Raw genomic sequence first — 23,929 nt, forward strand, 5'->3', positions numbered from 1 at the left:
TATATTATCCAGTAGGTATCATGAATTTACTACGCATTACCTATCAAAATACTCTGCGAGGCATCTACGACCTATTTGCTCACTACGCACACAGCCGCGCGTACATAGCGTTGCTCAGTGTGCGTTCACGCATGCGCGGCGAGGAGGCTGCATGAGATTCGCCGCGCAGCTGCGGCGGCCAGGTGTGCGCGAGCGCTCCCCTGTCGTTCGGCCCCACCCTACCCCGGTACTGGCGAGAACAGTGATTTGAGATTTAAAGGGATTTATTTTATATTTTATTTTTGGAAGCACAATCTGGTTAGTTTTGTAAGTAAATGAGAATAGAGTTTGTTCGTATGTCTGATAAAATGCATTTAGATAAAAATGATTTACAAATTAAAAACGAAACATTTCATTTAAGTAAATGAAATCTTCCCAAGAAAACTATCGGACCCGACAACATCAATGATAACTTCCTTAAAAAAGTTAACTGTCAGTATCGAAAGAATAGTAATCCATATTCTGTAGGAATGTAATTAAATTGTATTTATTGTCTCTGGATTGTTAGTTTTAAATACTACAGCAATCAAACCAGATTTTTTGTATATCTTTGAAATGCACGGTGCAATATTTCTATGTAAGCTTTAGATTGTTTTATATTTTTACGTAGTTCAGATATTGAAAATACCAAAAAAGCTTTTCCCACATCATGCATGTAAAAATAACCTTAGGTTTTAATTTTAAAAACACAACTGTTCTTTGTCCAAGATACTAAATAAAATATTCAAATAAATCACTGCACTTCTTTGCTTGCCTGTACCATAGCGCGCCACTACCCCATCAAAATCTGTGAATGCTTGCGCAAACCCGCTTCCATGACATAAACAGTCCATCAAGAACCGTATTCATTCCTCCCGGATAACTCCACGTGGGACCCCATACTTCATGGGCGCGCTGTTATGGGGACCGCGGTAATTATCCTACATGTTTTTATAGCGATGCGATTTTAGTGCATTATTATTTACGGTTTTGGACGATTCTGCATCGGTTTGCCTAATTAACTAACCCATCAAAAACAATACTTGTCAAAAAAACCAAGTCTCGCAACTCAGTTGTTCTACGGTAAAAAGTTGTGAGATCCATGTAAAGGCCAGGAAATCTTTAACGTTTTACATAAATATATTGACTTGGCCATCGCACTAAATAATTTAATTTACACGTGTTTTCATGCGATGGCCAAGTCAATATATTTATGTAAAACGTTAAAGATTTCCTGGCCTGGACTTGGTATTACATGGATCTCACAACTTTTTACCGTAGAACAACTGAGTTGCGAGACTTGGTTTTTTTGACAAGTATTGTTTTTGATGGGATCTCATTTCTTTTTGTATTTTGTAGACAGCAGTTATGTATCTAGAAAACTGGACCGAAATTGAAAAATTTTACTCGACTTGGCGGTTGCACTACCGTGCCCCCAAATATTTTAGTTTTTCCTTGATTTATACACCAAACACTACTTATATTCCAAATTTGAAGCTTCTAGGTCTACTAGAAGTGCCTTAGAGTTTTGATGATCGGTGAGTCAGTGAGTGGCAAAATTAAGTAACTTTGACCCGTTATAATTCCTAAACTACTGGTTCAAATTGAATGAAATTTTAAATATACCGTGTCTTTACAATGCCTGCATAGCTAATGAAAATTCAGCCTTCTAGTTTTATCCACAACGAAGTTACAGGCAGTCGAAAATGGCCTGAATTGCTTCGAGAAAAGGATGGTACGGCCGTGCCGCTTTTTTGCTCGATTTGGTGGGGGCACTGCCGTGCCCCCAGATGATGGCTTATGCTTTTGGCTGGAAAACATAGTCGTTAATTTAGAATTGTTAAAATAATACGAGCTATTTATACAATCAATGTAATTATTACAGTAATAACCGAGTGGTAAGAGGTTTTTAAACGCCAATTAAGGAGAGTACGAAATTCTTATTTTTATATGGATATTCTTCGTTATTAATTACTTATTCAATGTGAATCGACTCGAGTAAAATAGTGATTAATACGCTAAATAACATAAACCTAAGTAACGTGTTAGAAATGCTAAGAGCTTTTACTATCAACTAAAGTTGATAAATATAAGATGATAATAATATGTCATCAAAATGAACCAGTCAGTATCGCTAAAGGATTAATAAGTATCAGAAATGCATATAAATATACAGGTTAAATTGTTCTTAATTTATCAAAAGCTTCGAACACTTCACTGAAAATCTCGCAAAGTGAATCGCACTGAATAAACATTTATAATTGGAGTGTCACTCTGTCAGCGAAACTCACAATCGGTACGATAGTAAATTATTTTTTATCTCACAGAAAAGGCTTCAGCTGCAGTGAAAGTTTCAATATTGATAACTGATACACCATTTCGTTTTCGTAACATCGCATGAACTAGAAAAATTACTACAACTAACAAGTAAACCTGAATTATTTTCAGAGAAAATATCTATTGAATTCCTTTATCATCGTGGCTAATCGGTGGAAATCCATGTGTTACAATAAAATATTTCTTTAAAAATCTAATTCTTTGACATTTTGAGTACCTAACTATAGCTATCTATCAATAAAGGTACCATTTCAGTTACTAGAAGATCTAACACCTCCAGATAATATTATCTAAGTAATTTTGAAGGTAGTCATTTGAAACTATTTTTGCAGATAAATCAACCACTAAACACAACAGAGGTTCAGCAATTTTGTAACTGTTACGAGAAATAAAAGGCAATTATATTTTCATTTATTTAATAAATAAAAAAAATCTGCACTTTTCCTAGCAGTGAACTCATTTACACAAAAAATTGAGAGGAGACCGCACATAATAGAGTCGTGACCCGACGCGCGTGAGATGCAACTTTCCAAACACCCCCTTTCGCCGTTGCGAATTTCTTTAACTATTTCTTTCTCAGCTCACTGTTATTTCTAAAACAAAGTATTAGGAGCGTAAATATTACGTACCACGACTTCTGCTGGAATATAAACAAGTAGGAATTTGTTGAGCCATGAATTTAAATGGCAACTAAAAGAGATGTTGGTTTTTGGTTTAAATGAGCTCTAGGTTTTTGAATTGCTTTTTTTGCTCTACACAAAATCAGTTGTGATACTTTGTAAATTCAAAAAAAATTGTAGCTTAATAATATCTTAGGCTTAGTAAGATTCATTAATAAAATTGTATATTTAGGAGAACATCATTTATTTTATAAGGTTTCAATTATTTCATGGCCCTGAAAAATTAAATCTTGCAGCACCTTACAACCTCTGCATATTTTCATACATATTTTCTTTTCAAAGTAAAATATTTCAGCAATGTGTAAAAATAGCGCATTGGTAATATTTAAAAATAGTATTGAATAGATAGAAATGAACAATACAAACAAAGTGCATTGCCCAAATGGGCAAGAGAATAATAAATACCATGTGTAAATACACTTCAATTTCAATACAAACGAAACTGTTTTGATGATATTCAAAGAAATATTGTAAATATAGGAAAATGACCAAACTCGTTATTAGCAAAGCACTTTCCTAACCCGTGGATTTCACCCGTTCATAGGCCACATTACGGGTTATTTTTGTAATAATTGCAAAAGTATGGCATCTCTAATTCCCTGAGCGATTAGGAGCGTGCGAGAGTCCACCGCTATGGTCACACATGCTCGACAGTATGGTCACTGGCACCATTTACACGTGACGATCCGAGGCTACGGAGCATTTAGACATATAACATTTTTGTATAAAACAACATAAGTTAGAGCATTTATCTCAAAAATCAATTTGACATTGTTTATTGGCTATACAATAGATTTACTATTCAATTTCATTTAGCCACGTAACGTACTTATAGACAAAAATCACCAAAAGTTCATAATTATATTTCGTGGCAATAATTATGTAGATACAATATATTTTATTTTTATGCGTAACGTTGTGAACAACTGTGTAAACCCACAATTTTTTGCGTAACTTTTATTTGCTTATGTGACTCCACCAAAGTTTATTGTGACGCACATTTACGAGCACCGGTAGATATACTCACTAATCATGTGACCTTAGTTGTTATAATTATCACAATTGAAAAACAGCAGCTACAAAGTCCAAACCTCCTTTCCTGGACATAAACACTAAACTTACTCGTAATCAAACTAGTTTCCGATTTTTATTGAATAATTGGGCCTTTACATTTGCATCAAATGTCGAGAAGAGTCGAGAAATAGTCATACTTAAATCTCTATCACTAACATCTGATGCACAAAATCATATTTCTTATCAGTTTCAAGTCTACTCAAAACACAATCAAACTAGAAGCCACTATCTGTCGTTACCTTAGAATAAATCCAAGAAAGTTGCGACAGTAAAACTACCTATCAAAAAAAAAAAGAGACATGTAAGGCTCCTTAAGAGCATTTGACAATTTATAAATAGGCCTACTTAGTCTACACAAATAAAGATAATTTTGATTTTTGAACTAGTTACCTAGTCTACCAAAGGTGTTTGCGTTCCCAAGTCTAACTGCAATTATAAAGGTCATAAACTAAATCGTAGAATCGTTACTTGTAAACGAAGCCAACATAAACCACGAGCAGTCCGCGGTCCGGAGCGGCGCGGGCGCACGGCGATTTGCCGCATTTCACGCCGCCGCGACGGGTCACGCCGCGGGGTCACGCCCCGGTAATGTCACGTCGCCGCTTTCCATCAGTTCACGAACGAAAGTGTCACTCGGACGAGGAATCCTCTTTCCGAGGAACTCACGGTTAGAAATACCGATGTTTGAAAATCGAATCAAATCAATCGACGAGGTCGCAATTTGTAAACCAAGATCTTATTAGTTCTGGTTCCAACTGCGGCTTCTTCTATCCTGAATTACAGTGAAAGGTACTTTTTTCACTAATGCTTACTTGTCCAGGTCTACAAAATCTCAAATGAGCCAGAACCAAACAAAAATACGTAGATAGGCAATATTTTTATTGGAGTTGCAACAACCGCCACACCGTTACAATTAACCGCCTCTGTGGTCTTGTGGTAAGACCACCTGCTTCAGACGCAGAGGTCCCGGGTTCGATTCCCAGTGGGGGCAGATTTTTCTGTTCGGTTTGGTTGGTGGTAGGGCTTGTTCTAAGTCCGCCTGGCTAGCTTACCTAAGTCTGTCGCCATAATAACAATGTTAACAGCATTGTTGTGTTCCGGCAGTTAGAGGTAGGATTCCGAGTGAAGCTCGCTTCCACCTTCGGTCTGATCATCACTTACCATCAGGTGAGATACAGGCCAAGAGCTTCCTCGTTGTGGATAAAAAAAACAATTGTCTGCGAGACAAAAGTCCTGCGAGGTTGCTAATATTTTACAAATAACCCTGAAATAAAAATTTAGTCTTAATGGTTTGCCCAACTTTATGTGTATATTTAACTGTGGAAACTTAATTGGTTTATGTGTTTTCTCACTGCACCTAAGTTAAATTATATTGTAACTGTATGTTTCCCAAAAATAAATAAATAAAATAAAAAAAAATAATATTTAGAGTTAGACCTGCATAACTGTTAAGCTATCAAGTGACCAGTGATATTAACCTGTTCCACATACGACACCGCTCCATTTTCATTAGCTGTGACCAACCTAGCAATTCTGACGGCGGCCATTTTTCCACAGATGAGTGCGCGAACGCGCCCGTGACTTCCGTTTCCGGCGGCGCGCCTGCGCACAGCATCCGCGCTCAGCAGACCGGTACGTATGGACGTATACAATATGCGTGTATTTTAGCAGTTTAATTAGGCAATGGAAGTTTTAATAGCAATGTTTTATGAGCTTGATAAAAATTTGTGCTTCAGTCATTAGCTTTAGCTTTGTTTCTTTCATTTATTTGTCAAGGTTATTCAGCCATTCTAGTAGCTTTCAAAGAGCTCTTTTACAAACTTACTTCTTCCTTCTATTTTTAGCAGTTTCTTATCCTCAAAAGCGATTAAAAACAAACAACATTCTGCGTTTCAATCAGCCAAAAGAATGAAATAAAATTTAAAAACATGTAAACTCCACTCGGAATTAAAATCACAAATAGAACGACAAAATATCAACAGCAAATCACATTTTGCAATTTTACAAGAATAAGTGCAATTCTTTTGAATGTCGCATGCACATCTCGGATGGCATGTCATGCGTCATGCGCGTGCGTCAGCGTGACGCGGATGCAGCCCCATTAGCCTGTCAGCATCGACGCAGCCAGTGAAACAATGTCGCCCGATGATGGACGTTCGGTCATGTTTATGATTTAAAAGCAAATTACAATAAGTAACAACTACCTAGCCATCGAAACTCTAACTTATAAGAAAGGCTAGCCACCAAGACTCTTTAATAAAAACTGGCCACCAAAATGTCGCCGGCTTACGCTGATGTATGGTTACGGGACTATTCCCACCTCTCGTTCCCACCACTGCTACTTCTGTGTAGCCAGGATCTACAGCTTGACCGCCACAAAAACCCAACCAATGAAGGTCAAGTTTGTCCCGGGGGAAAGTTAAACTGTCATTGGACCCGCAACGAAATTAATCAGAAGAACATAGGAGGAGTTCGAAATTATGGTCTGATCATCAGACTTTCAACTAACCATACATCAGACTCTGATGTATGGTTAGTTGAAAGGCAACCTAAACTCCTGAATTATCTCCAACTAGTCATCTAAACTCTACTTTATACAGGGCGTTGTTTTACAAAACCACACCCTGTATTAAAAAAATGCCCAATATCTATCCGCGTAGATTCAATTACACCTATTCTCTCTCAGATACTGTAACAATGTCCTGGCAATTAGTGGTGACTGAGTTTGTTCCGGCGTTTCTTCTCAGCACATGCCATATGTTTGTCTCAAAGCGCTGGTAGGGCCCAAAAGATAAGGAGACATGTAAAGTGCCCCATAAGGGCTACCTTTTCTTTTTTTATTATTTTCTATAATAATATTTTGACGTTCATAAGTGCCACTTGTGGTCTAAACTGAATAAATACTTTTGATTTTGATGGCAGAATATGCAAGTAAAACAGTGGATTACGATTTGACATAGGCCTAGGTATTTATTTTAAAACATTAACACGCTAATTCCAAATTCTACTTTTCATTATCTTTTTTCCATTCAAAGTGACAACATACTCGTAACTCAATTTTGTATAAACAGAAATACGAGTACGCAATACCGAATTACCTACATAGCCATTTCATTATATTAGATACCACGATACTTAATTGAAAACAGTAGGTACTATTGAAATTTGTAATTGACAGATTGCGAATTACTCGTACGTATACCCACGCTTACACGTGTCACTAAAGCATGAGTAGGTATTTGACTAAGAAATCGGCTGAATTAACTTTACAACTCATCTATTTTTAGATGAAGAGAGATAGCAGCATTTATATGATAAACAAATATAAAAATTTCAGTTTTAGGTATCGTTTACATTTTAGACTAGCGGCCGCCTCCGACTTCGTACACGTGGATCCCGTTTTTTTACCCCCTTCATCTATCTTACGCGGTTTAGATTTTTCATACAAAAGGATTTTCCCGCTAATTCACGTTCCCGTGGGAATTTCCGGAATTCCTTTCTAAGTGCACCTCTACGGTACCTAAGCTACGTCCCTTCCAAATTTCAAGTGCCTACGTTTAGCCGTTTAGGCTGTGCGTTGATATATCAGTCAGTCAGTCAGTCAGTTTCTCCTTTTATATTATTTAGATGCAGTAATCATGTGAAAATTCTAGCTACTAAGCTATTTAAAAAATGCTACCCATCGAATTTTTTTATATTCGAAAACTAACGAGAAATTAGCTTACAGAAAAAGTTGAAGCGACTACTCAGCTGATCGCTACCGTTGTAACTTAAACCGTGCTTCTAAGTTACGGTAACTACACTAGTAAAGGTTACAGTAAGGGGATCTATCTGACCGCCGGTACAGCGCCGCATCCTGCGAGATGAGACGAGCCTTCCTGCGTGCGCGCGGTTGCACGCGCCGCTGAGCGCGACCGGGGATACCGGGGTATAGTGGGACTATGTTGCTATGGAAATTTCTCTCTGATAAAAAGATTATTAGAAAGAAAGAAAGAAAGATAATAACTATATTTTGGCAACAACAAATTCAGGCAACAAAGACATACACAAAAAAAAATAACTAAGTTGCCAAAAAAGGTCATCTTGACAGTGTAACAACCAAGACACTGATTTTCAGTGGGTACGCGTTGGTATTAGGCACAGACTAACTTTAAGGCATATCGAGGTAGAGCTACTCTTACATACTAGTTCTATTTTTCAAAACTAATTCTAATGTTTTAAACTTTCATGGTCACTAATTGCCAAAATATCGGAGGCCTATTTATAAAAAGGTACCTACATGGTAACAATCCCGTAAATAACTATTCTAATTGTAATGTTTGCTGTCGAATTTAACCATTGCAATATGATAAAATTACAATAAACAGAATACAACTGTAAAACTTAACTTTTAAAAATAAGGTATTATTGCAAATAGATAGTTATAAGTTATAACAGCAATAAATTAGACTAATTAAGTATACGTACTTCTACAGAATACAGTAACAATAATTGAGATTACTACATTAATAGAGTTCCACTTTAAAACCTAAGAAACGACTATCCATCAGGAAATAACGTAAACTTTTTCCAGAATTCTCCTAGTCTATTGATAATGTTCGTAGAATATCATCAGTGTTTTAAGGCCTTGCAGAGAGTTAAAAAATTTATAAAAATCATCAAAATGTAGGCAATTATTACTTGTCTAAACTTGGTCCATTTCACCCGCACCTCCCCGAAGTGTGCGCATCAGTATAGTGTTACTCGTCCGGACATTACGCGCATAGCCCGTACAATCTCGGATCTATTAATTATTTCTACTCTCCCATACACATACGTTATACATCATAGAGACAGCATTAATTAATGTCACGTGCCTCATTAACATTCTATGTATGTAAATTGTATATACGAGCGAAGGTTACATAAGCCCGGTTTGTCAAGAGTCTTTCAGTTACAGTATTTTTATGATTTAAAGCAAATAGGTATGTACTATGAATTTAATCAGCCCACAAAACAACAGGCCAATTAAAATGGGTTCCATAATAAGTACTTAATATCGAATTTGTATGCAATTTTCAAGTAGGTTTTATATTGAAACAGTTTTACAAGAACTCGTTACATATTACGCTCTTTCAATCTGTTAAAAGAGATGAGAGTGAATGTTGCAAGTTAGTTCGTTTCTATAAGTGCCACTACAGTATTGTGCCACTTAACCTACGCGGGAAAAAGTTAGTTAATTAATCCAGTGTTACCTTTTATGATGGTTTCTGAAATATTTGTATACCAATAATACCGAAGAACCTATCGATTATATTCATGTCCCAAATGCATTACCACCTTTCAGGGTTGCCACAATGAAATGGCATTATCATGCATGACAAACTGTCAACAATCGATGCAGGTATCGAATGAATCGGGACTCGTGTCTCTTTGATCACATTAAAATTTCATGATCAGGTCTAACCTCTTAACACAATTTTAATGTAAATTTTGAGCACGCGCGTCCTTTCATTTGTCAAGTTCTGCGGCTTCAAAATACAAATATACATATTAATGCCCAAACCAATAGATATGCAAAATTTTATGTGCGCGTATTCAGATGTATCATCGTTTTATAATGGCGGTCGATGAACTTTGCGTTTGTACACTCGTACACACAATACATTGAATACATTTATGTTCTTTTCTTGTTGGTTTAATGTTGAATAATCTTTAGAAATGTACGTATCACCTATTGACATGGTTTTCGATCACCTGACTAATATTATTCATATGACTCAACAAGCTTTTCATTATGAAGCAATCTCAAAATAAATCGTTAGTTTTGACATATTTCCCATACTGTAACTGTCAATGATATACCAGGAGTTATCCTCGGACAAGAGTTTTTTCGAATCGGGCCTAAATAATATTTTACACATAAAATCTATCTAGCACTTAAATAAATAAAAGCAATGAATTAAATAAGGATAATAATTAATAATTATTTTGAAACTTTACTTTTTAAAGTGGAGGAAACATATTACATCTTCAAACAGTGCCTCTAAAAGTCTAGACAATGTAACAACAAAATCATTTGTGATCGCGTCGCTACACACTGAATTTGAATTATAACTGCATGTAATCACGAAATATAATGTTCAAACGGCGTTATAATCTACTTATTTCAATAAAATGAAATATAAATCGTATGTTTTTCATAACCCGAACCAATCAAACAGCGATCAAACGAAACAAAAGCTTTATTGAAGCCTGAATAAACGCAAGTCAATGCGTTAAAATCGTAATTAACCATGACGATATCAACAGCTGATTCGTCATTTACAGAGTTCAACGACCCCACTGCACGTTCGCTGTACAGGTTCTTTGTAAAAGCCATTATATTAGTGTAAACTATTGAATTCAAAATAATACAATGTTTGGCCATACAGCGCGCCGTATTGTGCTGCAGTACCATTATGTTTGCTCGCGATTATCGTAAGATGGTGACTGAAACGTTTTTATGTAGTCATTGTTAGTTAATTAAGACTTTCAAAGAATTTATTGGTCTGTGGGTCAGTAGGCAGTGGGTGTGTCTGTTTACTGTTCGTTAGTCCCTTTTTTGTCGTGTTCCTTTGTAAGTTAGTCTATAGTAATTACGCGGTTTATGTAACGGATCCGTGTGTTTTGATATTGTTTCCTTTGTGTTCTTGATTGCTTTATAACTGTGCTGTGAGTGGTAATGATTTTCAGTTTCGTTATCACTGCTCATGCCTATTGAGTTGTTACGCTTGTTACGTTTTATTTGTGGCAAGTTCAAATTACGCAAGTGGTTATTATTTTTAGTTATTAATAACTTTTATGTAACCAATCTGATAATAATTAATTTACAATGAGAGTAGCCTTGAATGTCGATATCAGACTTACGTTTTTGACTTACGAGGAGAATGCTAAAATCTAGGTTTAATAAATTTCTGAGTTGTTATTCAATATTTATTCGTATGGGACTTGATTCCAAACAGTTCTCTAGCAATAAAATACCTTAGCTAAAACTGTCAGTCAACTGGCATGTATTTATGAGCTGTCAAAATGGGTTATCCCCACGGATTTCGCATGGAAATACCAAGTTATGACGTCATTCTTCATAGAAGTCACCAGACTGTCACAAAAGTATACTTAACGTTATGCGCAACAGTCTATGAAATAAAAAATCTCATAGTATCGATGTGCATGCTTGCTCTTTATTAAACATTTTTTTATGAAAATTGGCATTCGAAAGTGAAACCTTGCACAAAGAAATAGGCCACCGGAAGATAGATACTACGCAAACCTAGCCACAGAAACCAGGTGGTAATAGTCATCTGTAGCAAATGAACAATCGTAGAGGACTATTTTAGTACCAAATATCAGAAATCGTATTTCGTACGAGCTTATTTCGCCATTCTCGAAAACATCACCGAATTTCATACTCGAGAATTGCAGACACAGAAATAAACAAGTCCAACAACAGCTAATGCGATCGTTATAATTGAATTCAACAAATTACGGTGCGAAAACACGTGCACGGCCATCATGGGACCTTATGAAATAAATTCCACCAAATTATTTCTGCCCCGGATAATTTTATACGCGTTTTAAAATGTCTTTTCACAACGAACGTGGGATTTATGACGGCGAAACCCGTTCGAAGGGTGGTCCCTTAGGGGAGTCAGGGACCCTCCGATTCATTTTCTTATATTTTTTACGTCTTGACAAACCCCAGCTGCTATAATACGAAATGTTATAAATAAAATCGCGATTTTGACCCGTCATGCGGATAAGGGATGCTCGAAATATTGGCAAGCGCAATTGCGTGCGGCTGACTCTTATTATGATAGTGATAAGAACACTTTTTAATAACTTTTTGTAAGTTGTTAGTGACTTGTTGTTAAAAGCAAGATTCGACACAGGACGTCCTTTCTGTTTTGCAACAATTATTATTACCCAACCGGAACTGTTTGAATACGTTAAAAGTGTGACGCGGCGTGTTGTACCTTTTTGATAATTATAAATAAATCAGTCAAATTCGCAAATACCTAATGATCAACGAAAAGCTTTTGACAAGAAAGCACACTTAAAATTGTATCTAAGCTCAAATGAAAGCCTTAAGCCGTTTTGCTTGTACATATAATTAATTACGTTTGCACATCTTATTTTATTTTAAATCCACTTTCTATATACAGGGCCAAATGAATTATAATTAAAAAAAAATCAACACACAAAAAAATACAAATCGCTGTCCAAATCGGTACCATTTCATTTCATTTTCAGTGCAGATACCTACTCAATAATTTTCACCATAATATTGATTGAGTATAATATATTTATTTAAGCTTACATTTTGAACATTTAGCATGAGTTGCACCACCTTTCTTTAACGGTAACTATAACGATAACCGGTGCTTTTTGTACGGAATTCGACAGATTTTTGACGTTTTTTAAAGTTAAAGTAAGATGGTGCAACTCAGCTTTAGATACTGATTACATAGTAACAGTTAGTACGGTTAATGGGTACCACTTCTTCCTGCTACCACCGTGGGAACATGTCACCACCCCTCACGTGCTCTCGGTACTGTCAAAATATGAGTGGTGCTTACTGTTTAAAAAAAACTCATAGGACTTATAAATTAAAAGTGACTTGAGATACTCTATTTTCAACAAAGGCAGGAAACAGATATTATGTACTAAAACAAGTAAGCATGACAAAAAGTCCTCGAAAATAGTGCCTTATAAACGCAATATTGAAAAAGACAGTTTGTTTAACTAAGCTACTTAAACCTTTAGTTTTTTTTTTAAATCAACATGAATCTAATACACTTTTTTATTACCGCATAGCAATGAAAATAAGACGTAGAAAGAAATAGAGCTAAATGACATCCAACTACCGGCAAATATTGACTTAAATTTACATAACAATAAAGCAATATAATTTTACATGCATAAAACATCACCCTAATGTCAGAGGAAGGTCTGTAATTTGCAAAATAATTGCTCTGATTTGCCTTAAATCTAGGACTATAACTAGCTTAACTATAGTTTTAGGAAGCAGTAATAAAATAGTGATGTTGAACGAGTACAAATGATTTTTCTCGTTATGTTACCTGAAAATGAAAAAAGGTTGTTGCTTTTCCTAAAAAAAACAGTTATTTATAGCTTAAAAGTGTAACGACGTAGGTAAATGTTATTTTTTAATTATTCATAGAATTTTTAATTTGATAAGAATGTTCAAATAAGATATTGAGTAGGTACGACTATAAATTTGATTTAATCGATAACAATTATATGAAAGTTTTTTGCTGAAACTATTATTAGTGTCGACTTACATAACTGTGTGCTCGAAATCAGACGTTCATTTTCCGTTACGATACGTAATACGAATCCGTTACAAAACGATGGAATCGTTACGTTTAGATGTTGTAACGCCGTTATAGTTGCCGCTAGACTTGTGGTCTCGCAAGGCGGATATAAGCTGTACGAGGTAAAAAAATAATTACTTACAAACAAAATTATAAGACCATGTCGCTTGCGAATTTAAAAAAGAATAGTAGATTATTTTGTGAATGTTTAGTTTCATAATATTGATCTCTCTTCTCTACCTACCTAACTTTAGGATCACGCTTTTTATAGGTGCTTTTGATTGGAAAACTACTTATTGTATGTAGAACCTTCTATGTTTTCTGTGGTAATAATACTTATTAATATTTAAATTCATGCTTTAGAAACTTACGCCCGTATTCACAAACGATGCTTGCTTATGTGAAGCAGCAAATCGAACGCACAGCGTTGAATAGAGCTTTGTGACTGGTTCGTGTGTCACCATGTGCGTCCACGCGCACTGTGATATTTATATGTGAGACCTCATAGTAATGTTTGTGAATACGGGCGTTAAACTTAACTTCCTTAATCTTAGGATTAGCCAAACTAAGTTGAATTTGGACTCTATAAACTAATAGTTAAAGGTTTATCCAGCTGTATCCTTGGAAATAAATCTGCATTTAAATATAACCAAAGTAAACTGAATACATCTGCAGTCTACACTATCATTCCATTTCGAAGAGCCAGACAGGTCAATATGTGTACAAAAATTGTATTCAACTACTTGCGCAAGAGTTGTTTAATTTCGTTCTCTCGATTTGATTTCACACTCCACTGGTCGATCTGAAATCGAGTTAGATAAATTACTAAACTTACACGTGAAATGATTCATTGTACACAATATTATTAAGTATAATATGAACACTTTGTAATAGACATTTCTTGGCAGCATAGTAGTTTAGCTTTATGTTTTTGAAAGTTTCTTCAAGATTATGAAAAGTTTTTGTTTCGAGGTTTATTAGGCCTTTACTTAGGCTGGGTTGCACCATCTTACTTTAACTTTGACAAACGTCAAAAATGTGTCAAACTCCATACAAAAAACACCGGTTATCGTCAAAGTTACGGTCAAAGTTAGGTGGTGCAACTCAGCCTTAGTCATAAGCTTTCGATCGTTCGTAGTTTTTCCCAAGCATTTTCACATCGACCGGTCCTATGCTGCCCGCATTCAGGTACTTCCTGCAACCTTCACCAGATCGTTACTTCACCTAGTGGGATAGGCTTGCCCACACTACATAGGCTTTATTTTTTTTATTTAGGTACCTACTAACTTGCATAGATGAAACTTATGTAAACCAGTCATTCCGTGAAAACACATTTGACTAAAACATGCAAATACGTACGTGACATCAACATCTATCTTCTATTTTAACCCTATCCCGATAACGGTCACTTTCACCCCTTCAAGACTTCCTCGCTAGAATTATTGTAATTTAATAACTCAACCGGCCCGGGCATTACGAGCCATTCACTTGCGAAATAACACAATTGATCACTTGTCAACCACCGTCCATTGTCGCCGACCAATGGCGTATGCAAATTCTTTATTAGCACCCCGTGGAAATATTTTGGGTCGTAAATCCGGTAGGTCCGGTGTGACAGAGATGCGTATCAGTACACGTGGTGTTAAATTTATTGGTGCATGTGAAACTCAAAAGAATCGCTTGTAGGCTTGTTTAACTTGCTATTACAAGGTGCTTCAGGTTGCAGATTTAAAGATAACCCCCCTAATGCTTGTAATGGACATGTTTTGGGCTGATTGCCATCGGTCTATCCTGTTCGTAGATCGCCATAGAAAAAGCAATTGAAACTTGAATCTGTCTATTCAAAATAACTTGTAGATGTTCTTAACTGCGAATGAAGTAATAACAAAAATATGCGCAGTTAAGTAAACTTTAATCAGTTGATATCAATACCATAAAACAATTATAAGTAACATTATATTTGTATAACATGTTTATGTATACACAATGTTGTGCCTATTGCATGAATAATTTATGTTCCCTTATGTACAATTTGTACATTGCCCTGTTTTGTTGTGTATTTAAAAGTATTCGAATATAATTAGACATGGCGTTTAAGTTAATTAACCTATAACAGAGTACCTACTCCAGAATCTAGATGCAATATTGGTAGAGATTGAAAAGAAAGTCTAAACTTTCACATACATAGTTTCTATCTACATTGTAATTTATTTCCGGACTGAATTTTGTACGCTGACCTCGTTTGTAACTAACATTGTCATATTACAATAATAATGTAGGTGTAAGAACAGAATGTAGATTCACAAGTTAGATCAATTATTATTTAAATATCAAATCTATTAAAACCACAGTACTATTTACTATCATGTGAGTCATTTAAATCAATTATTTTGGAGGAGACCTATGTTCAGCTATGGACGTCCTGCAGCTGAAATGATGATAATTGTGATAAGTCTCTACATTATCTACTTTGACTTATTTTCAAATAAAGACTTATCAAGTCAGTCAAGTTCAGCCAGCAGAAAAACCAAGCCAAACCGTATAGCAGTATGAGAGCTGTATGAAATGCACTATGAACATCAAACTTCCTTAACACTTAAAAACTAAACTACCCTAATCCTTTACCAACTAATTACCACGAAAAGGCGTAAGATCGCGATCTTATCACAATAGCCTAACATTCGGGTATTATAATATAGCGCACAATGGGCGACCTTGGCGCGTAATGATAAAAAAGGTTCATTTACACCGCACTGCAACTGTGGCGGGCATTGTGTCGTGGGTGCTAACAGGTGTTGCATTGTTGCATGCAAATTACACTTTCGCTCTTAAACTACGGTTTAGGGCTGCTCTATGAGTTGATGAGGTTTTCTTGGATTAGAGCACGTGGAAAGCGGCTTTGTTGATTTTCACGAGCAAAGAGGCTAGACTGAAAATCTGTTTCAAATATGTGAATGTCGTGAAAAATTAATAGAGTACTTTGAAATAGAAAATAGAGGCAAAATAGTTATTAGAAAGCACTATAATTTATTGATAACGATAACAAATGTCAGCAGATTGTAATACAATAACGTTTTAAAACAAAAACATATAAATACTTAAAAAAAGGACAAATTACTAAAAGAACAAAAACTGATTATATTACTATTACGAGGCAATTCTATGCTTTTAGCTAAGTTTTTCAAACATACATTAAGAATTCCTATCTGAAGTCTTTGCGTTGCATTAAAAACTTTTTGCGCATTCCTACAGATAGCCCAGTAGTCGCACTCATTGTGTAAACTATCACACTTAGTTCACGCTCCACAAAATTAATATCGCTCGCAACAACCATTTGTGTTTGTGTAACGTCTGTCTTGGAACCAGTTTAAGGAACCCTAGACGTCGTAGATCATCGGAACCAGTACTGGTGACTTGTAACTTCAGGACAGTCGTTGGGAATAGTGATGTCCGAGTATCGATATAGGAATACTCGATAATTGAACCACTTTAACGAATAAAACCGATTTTACTTGAAATAATTATTGGAGGCTATGTTCATCAGTGTTAAAAATAAAAATTCTGGAAATTCGTATTCTTCTTCTTCTTCTTCTTTTCAGCCAAATGACGTCCACTGCTGGACAAAGGCCTCCCCCAAGGTTTTCCACAATGAACGGTCCTGCGCTGCCCGCATCCAGGCTCTTCCCACGACCTTTACCAGATCGTCGGTCCACCTAGTAGGAGGCCTGCCCACGCGTCTCTACGAGCTATGTGCCCCGCCCACATTCATATTATTTTCGATTAATATTTATTGAGCATACAAAACAGAATTACGACAAATGCTTACATTGTTACCAAACGATCAAAACTGATTTGTAAAGAGTTCATAGTTTTAATATGAACACGAGCAGTGAAGTATACCACACTTTACAAAGATGATCCGTTATCTTTGTTTATCGACAGAGATAGAGTGACACTATCGATATCTTTCCAAACTTACACTCCCCTCATTCACCAGCACTAGCTGCAGACATGACAAACGGCTTGTTAATCGCCATTGTTGTCGCTTTAATGTCTTGTATTCGACTTAAAAGGATCTATAGCATTAGATTGGCAAACTTGTGTGAATTTCCCATCTATAGGTAAAGGGTCAAACGTGATCGTGTAGAAAGCGAAAGGTCGCCGGACACGTACCTTGATGTATAAAGGCACCTTTTGTTCGGCATTAGAACTCTTTTGATATTATTTTAAATAGATATTGTAAAACCCTTTAATCGAAACGGCAAATTCTTTCAAGACTAGTTTAGGTAAGTCACACCTTTAATGCGTTTTGTGACAAATGTGGTTTTACAACAGTTTTCCTGATCCAAACTGTTGGTTAAGTGTTCCATTGACCATGTATAGTACATAGTAATTGGTTTAATTGTTATATTATTCCAACAGAGAGATATTTTTAAATTTTTATAAACTAGATTTCAGTAAGTAATCTAAAGAATTCTACATACTTTTAAACGGTTGTAAATAAAAATTATAAAAAAACCTTATTATCAGATCCTTACTCTTACAAAGCTTTTAATAGACAGATGATGTTTTTATTTATCAATTTAACAATCTTATATTAGATAATATAAATAAAACTCGTACAATTTTACAGGCAATAAAGCCTTTATCATGTAAATGCTCTGTTTTATATCAATCTCAATTCCAACTGTATGCCGAGCGCGAATCGCTGTACCTTCAGCAAACATATGCGTCCTCCAAGACGCCTACCATGTTAACTTATTGCATTATCGTTTTCATCTCATTTGGTTATTTCTATACGAAGTTTAACGATAGACCAATATCGCTTGTGTATAGTCAGGTGTTCGTGGTACGAGGTAGTGACGTCCGTTTAGACAAGTGCGCTCCACTTACGTGTTTGTGTTCATAGCTGAAATGTTTCTACACCGCGGCACCGGTTGGCTTATTTCTTAAGAGCTGGTTCGAGTGAACTGTAAATTACTTATATAAATACAAAACAACTGATAATCTAGCTCTAGCTGACTGGGATGTTAAAGGCATGAAATATCTCTAAAAATATTGGAATCAAAGGTTGCTTGATAAAAACATATAGGCGTTTATACGTTAGATGGCTTATTAATGGCAGGCAAGGGACATTAAAACGTTGTCATATATTAGTTTGTCAAAGATTTACCAATTCTGATAATAGAAATCACATGTAATACATCCTAACTGTAGGCAAGGCTTACCCTAAAGGTACTCTACAAATTAATTTTAATTAATTTACAACCAATTTAACATTAAATAATTAAAAGGCGTTTTAAAAAAAGACCGATGTGTAAAATCATGCACACACTGCACCGTCATTGTTCTTGTGGTGCAAATTACACAAATGTCAATTAATATTAATAGACACCTTGGCTAAAATGCGGTAAAAAAGCCACGGGTCCGACTTGGGTTTGGAATTACAAGCTGTTGTTTTTATACCTTTTATTAGGGATCAATCGAAGGAGACAAAAAGAACCAATGCAATAGAGCGAGAGTGGGAACAAGCCCTTAAACAGTGTATGTTCGTAATTAGAAAGAGCAACGTGAACTATACATATTTATGGTAAATATAAAGTTTGAACTATGACTGAGTTGCACCACCTTATTTTAACCGTAACAATGACATTAACTGGTACCGGTTGTATGGAGTTTGACAGATCTTTGACGTTTGTCAAAGTTAAAGTAAAATGGTGCAACTCAGCATTATTGTTAGTTAACTAGACGTAGACTAGATTCCATCACATATTTTTACGTAAATATAAATTACAGGCTCTACTTAGAACAAATTACACGGCAGCAATACCTGTTACAAAAAAAGTTGCAAAAGCAAACCACAATCGTACAATTTTACCAATTGTTTTGTATTGCCGTTTTAGATGGATGTCATATTGATAGATTGATTGATTTATAGATATAATATAGAAGTTTTCAAGTGGATAGAGATATACAGTAGTACATATTTAAAAACTAGAGCGTATTTTCTTAATGCTTTCTTTAAAAGTTTTACTTTTTCTAGAGCATAATATTATAATTAAAGTTTACGCAACGAAGCATTAAAAGTTCATGCTCTAGGAAAGCCTTAAAAGCTTCCAAATTAATTTATGAAAATCCAACAAAATTCATAATATCAAACAGAACCAACTTTAACGTTAATATAAGGTTACATAAACGATCGATTTTAAAAATATAGTGTCGATGTGACCTCAAGGCGGCCGACGAATCCTCGAAATAAATTAAAAAGCGCTCACTCATCATCAATCAATCGGCTCGATTCCATCAATATAATTTACTTTTTGTAGTTTTTTACCCAAAGCGCCCTCCGTGACTCGCAAGTTGAGAACTTGCGCCAGGTACAGCGGGCTCCTAACGTGTATATCATACCTAGATAGGTAGAGAGGTGTGTAGGTATATCGGAAACTATTTTACTTCATATCAATCAGGTTTGATTAAAACGCGTAATAAATTGGCTGACGACTCGGTCTGGAATAACGAGGACGATATTTGGATTGGCACTTTTGTTGTTTCATATTTATTTGACACCTCAATTTTTGTAAAAGTTTAATCAAATGTCCTACGTTTACAAAGATTTCCAGCACTAAGTATTCCTTAAATTTTTAACATGAAGATCTGGAAGTGATAGATCAAGAAAGTGCAGCGATAGAATCCTTATTCCATGCTTTGGTTGATAACATAGCTCTTTCACAGGTCACTTGCGATACATAAAAAATGTCTGCTTTCCTTCGGTCACTGGGTGAGCAGACTACCAAAAGTGCGCAGCGAGATTTCTCCAAAAATATCAAATATCCAATTTAGAGTTTTTGTTTTTGTTTCAATAAGGAAAGTCTGGTCCAGCTGGGCTTGTAATGGTGACATGTCGAAACGGTTTCGGCCGTGGCGCAGTAATCTTCTTTTACTTAAAGACCTGGAAAATATGATGGTAACACAGCTCTCTCACAGGTCACTTGCGATACATAGAACGCTTTCTTAGCCCGGTCACTAGGTGAGTAGACACCAAAAATGCGCTGCGAGATTTCTCCAAAAATATCAAATATCCAATTTAGAGTTTTTGTTTTTGTTCCAATAAGGAAAGTCTGGTCCAGCTGGGCTTGTAATGGTGACATGTCGAAACGGTTTCGGCCGTGGCGCAGTAATCGGTTTTCTCCAATAAACGGCGATTAGACGCGCCGGCGTCAGCGTGCGCGGGAGTGACAGCGGATAGTCGCGCGCGCAAGCGTTCTGCAGAAAGAAATATTATTAATTAAAAAATAATTTATAAGAACTTGTAAAAATCTTAATTGTGTTGTCAAAATTATCATGTCTACTTAATATAAATTGTGTAGGTAATAAAACAAAAAAATCCCTTGAGAGTAAACATTTCATTACTTAGTGGCCCACTGACCCACATTGTTGATCTGAAGTTCCTCTGTGATCGAGGATTCCATCTTCAGCTTCCTCGTCAAATATTTTCTACCAGACTTACCAACATAAATCAAAAGCGTTTTAAAGTAAACCTTCTATCGGTAGGATACCAAATCCAGGAATCGACAAAACATTATTCACCTAAACTGCAATAATTGATACATTAAAAACCCCACACGAACCACTTAAAATTTTGATTAGTTATCAGTAACTTTTTATTCAATATCATATTATGTGCAATTGGGATGTACAACAAAAGTCAAGGTGCCGTTCACCCCGGCAAGAAAGGAATACGCATCAAGAAAGTGATATAAAAACTACTAATACTATTATGAATGTGACTGTACCCGCTGCGGTCGTGACCAGACGTCGATTTCAATTATTATCTAGAAGTCGTACCGCGAGCACTGCAGTGCTTTAATCATTATACTTTTAATATATTATTATAGCATTATCATAAACCTGCTATTACCTAATTTAGTAAACGCCTTTGTTTACTTTACGATTTTGATTTACTGAATGATCTTAACTTGACTCTGAGAACTTGAAAGTTGACACTCTTTCTTTTTTTGTGAAGTCTGCGCAAGGGAAAATGATTTTTATTTTATTTTAAAAAAAGAATATTAGTAATTTGTATTGCACAAATTACTAATAGTCCCGTTAGCCCCTTGTACTAAGTTAAATATACTTGTGTCACGAGTGGGCTCACCATTACCACACCTACCACGTATCATTAGTACTCGTACACGCTTCGTTTCTAACCCATATGTCACCAAATCACAGCTCACGAACTTTGTTTACATTTGCCATTAAAAATAAAAAGATTATTTCTACTTTACACCTCATCGTCGGGTAAAAAACACAACATTCCATCTGTCTTCTCTAAGCCTTCCAAAACGATAAATAAACACTAGTCGAGCTCTCGTGTGGAGTAACGTTTGTGGTCGGGTATTTTGGAACCGTTCGAGAAACTTCGACAATATTATATTTTGGAGTAAAAAGCTTAGTGACAAACTACACATTAAAATTAAATCTCTACAAAAATCATAGTTAGATATACCAATGCACCTTACTCATTTGTAAGATGAAAAAAATATGTCAGAAAAAAAAGGAACATACACGATACACGATACATGAACAAACAGTGTTGAGATTAAGAACCGTAGTCTCCTTGCTACGAATATCTTATGGGCTTAGCTCGTGGGATTATATCAACACGTTAAGTAAACTTGCCATGTCTGTTTTATTTCATCAGTCTTAATTCTTGATCAGGCATTCGTTCAGTATAATAATATCGCACGACTCCATCATAAACTCACGAGCGAAGTGTACGGATAGAGGCGAAGTCGGCCCGAGGTGACGGCGCGGCTCAAAGCTTCGACAGCCGTCCAACGCGGCTCATAATTAAGAACGGTGACTGTTGAAAAATGGCCGCCGCCCCCGGCCGGCCGTGAATAATCGCAGTAATTACGAATCCGAATAATTTCCAGCCAGTCATAGCGATGCTATCGGGAGGTGTTGACGACGCTCGTTACTCGCACGCAGCTAGAACTGAAAATTGCAATTGCTTCATTAGTCTGGTAAAGGAATGAGGGGTTTTCTTGAAAGAACGACAGATTTCATAACATATCGTAGCAAATTGAAGTCAGAAATCATAAGTTTCTTTTAGCATCTGAAAAATGAGATCTTACTGCACAAGCACATTGAATAATTAAACAACGATATCGGATACATATTATTATTTAACAGACAGTCGCTAGAAAATTATAATATCACAGAACGCAGATCAAATTAATACTAGCCTGAAGTTGAACATTCAATAAATAGTCTTGATTTCGAACTCTCTTTTTCGCTGAATATTATGCCATCTTAGTGTATCATAATAAAAATGTAGTCGAGAACTTAGAGTAAATAGTATGTTATTTTATTTTTATTACGCGCGAGTTATCCTAAACTCACTTCCAAAAAGGCTAGAAAGATAGATATTTACATTACAGCATCACCTTAATGTAACATAGGATAGTTATCTATCCTATGTTACTCTTAGGTGAGTTAGAGCTTAAAGCCTTATGGCTTTAAGCTCTAACTCACCTAAGAGCAAGTACAAATATGTAGAGACTACATTATGTAAAACCGCTGCAAAATCTACGGTCCACATAGAAAAATCCTTTCTCTTAATTAACCCGATCGGCGGAGGCGTGCGTTGCGCCACTCTACGTGGGTAGATTTAATTAGCTTACTTTTTTCGCGGTTGCGTCATCACTGCGTCTGCTGCTGCGCTCGGCGCCTTCGAAGGCCGCTTTACACGTTTCGACAGCATATTAGCGGTTTAACTGAAAATAATATTGCCAATTTTCTACTTGTGCACGTCTTTTGGGTTTAGGATTACCTTTCTTACTCCGATTAGTTTGGAAACCTCTCTCTGTTAAATTTTACTTATATCTAAGTATATAGGACTTAAATTTATCCTAGATTATAAAAAGGTATTCAAAAGATACAACAATAATATTAAGAGGCTTCATGCTTTTGAGTCGCTGTATTTGCTACTTTTAGGCATCAAGTCTGAAAATCCTGTCTGAAAATCCTGTCTGTAAATCTTATTGTCTTTTGAAAAACTCGTGCCTAGGCTTGTCTGAAAAAACATTCCGATCTGAATATGTGTGTATTTGCCAATAGCTTTTGATATTGACACTGTTATAAGAGAAAAACCACATTCAATGACTTGCCACTTAATAAAGGTGTAAACGCCACGTTACCTTACGGTACGGAGATAATTACTTAAATCCAATAGTGGGCACCTCGACCTTCGGATTGAGTTAATGACCCCACGTAAATGTTACTCCTAATGGGCAGGGTTCAAGCACTCTGCTATTAATAGTAACGTCATTTACCTTCTTCAAACAAGAAGAACTTTTTGCTTACATGATACGAGCCTTTGTTGTTTTCGATTTGATGGTTGTAATTTGTAATGGTCATTTCGTTTTTGTATCCACCAACCTCTCAGTAGGCCTAAGGTCG

The sequence above is a fragment of the Ostrinia furnacalis genome, unplaced genomic scaffold (genome assembly GCF_004193835.3).
Source record: "Ostrinia furnacalis isolate ACB-3 unplaced genomic scaffold, ASM419383v2 OfSCF2566, whole genome shotgun sequence".
Classification (NCBI taxonomy): domain Eukaryota; kingdom Metazoa; phylum Arthropoda; class Insecta; order Lepidoptera; family Crambidae; genus Ostrinia; species Ostrinia furnacalis.